This window comes from Ailuropoda melanoleuca, unplaced genomic scaffold (genome assembly GCF_002007445.2).
Source record: "Ailuropoda melanoleuca isolate Jingjing unplaced genomic scaffold, ASM200744v2 unplaced-scaffold64498, whole genome shotgun sequence".
NCBI lineage: Eukaryota > Metazoa > Chordata > Mammalia > Carnivora > Ursidae > Ailuropoda > Ailuropoda melanoleuca.
Genome location: NW_023238834.1, coordinates 432 through 1,173, shown reverse-complemented (window position 1 = coordinate 1,173; position 742 = coordinate 432). Strand labels below are relative to the sequence as shown.

Genomic DNA, 742 nt, shown 5'->3' with positions numbered 1-742 from the left:
ATATATATATATATATATATGATCACCAGAGTAAGTCTGGTTAACCTCCACCAGCACACATTTTCTTGTGATGAGAACTTCTAGGATACACTCTCTTTGGCAACTTTCAAGTATACAGTAAAAATACAGAACGCTTCACAAGTTTGCCTCCTATCCTTGCGCAGGGGCCATGCTAACCTCTGAGTTGTTTCAGTTTTAGTGTCGGTGCTGCCAAAGTGAGCACTGGGAGGATTCATAGACTTGTTCACATTAGGCAACAGGAACCCAAATATATACAAGCATGTGCACACACACAGGTACTCTATTATCCAGAGCCAATCCTTAGTCACTTCAGCTAACTGGCTAAAACTGGAAAACACAAACAAAAACAAGCAAAGTCAACTGAGGGCCTGAGCTCTAAATGAAAGTGAGGCTTTCTGGAGAGTCAGCAGGTCTCCAGAGAGGTAGTATCAAATGCAGCTCAGAGGCTCAGAAGCAAGTGCTGGAAATTTTTCACACAGTGGGACACATGGCCTGGTGCTCCACCAACAGGAATTGGTGTGGAGAGTGAGCGATCAAACAAGACAGGGTAGGGACCTCGAGGCTTCTCACAAACCTGCTATCCCAGCAAGCTGGGCTCTGGGATCTACTCTAGGCCCATCAGCATCAGTGTCCCCTTGAAAGCACAAGAGGGGCCGCTCCTGCCCGATGCTCCACTCATCATGGAGGAGTCTGACCAACAGGATGGACGTAAATAAGCTGA

General features: G+C 46.6%; 1 non-coding gene across 1 annotated transcript; it reads right to left on the bottom strand.

The window, feature by feature from the left end:
* Positions 1-119: 119 nt before the first annotated feature.
* Positions 120-223, bottom strand: LOC117800131. Its single transcript, XR_004623063.1, has one exon. It is a non-coding gene; the product is annotated as a U6 spliceosomal RNA (small nuclear RNA).
* Between the last annotated feature and the right edge of the window lie 519 nt (positions 224-742).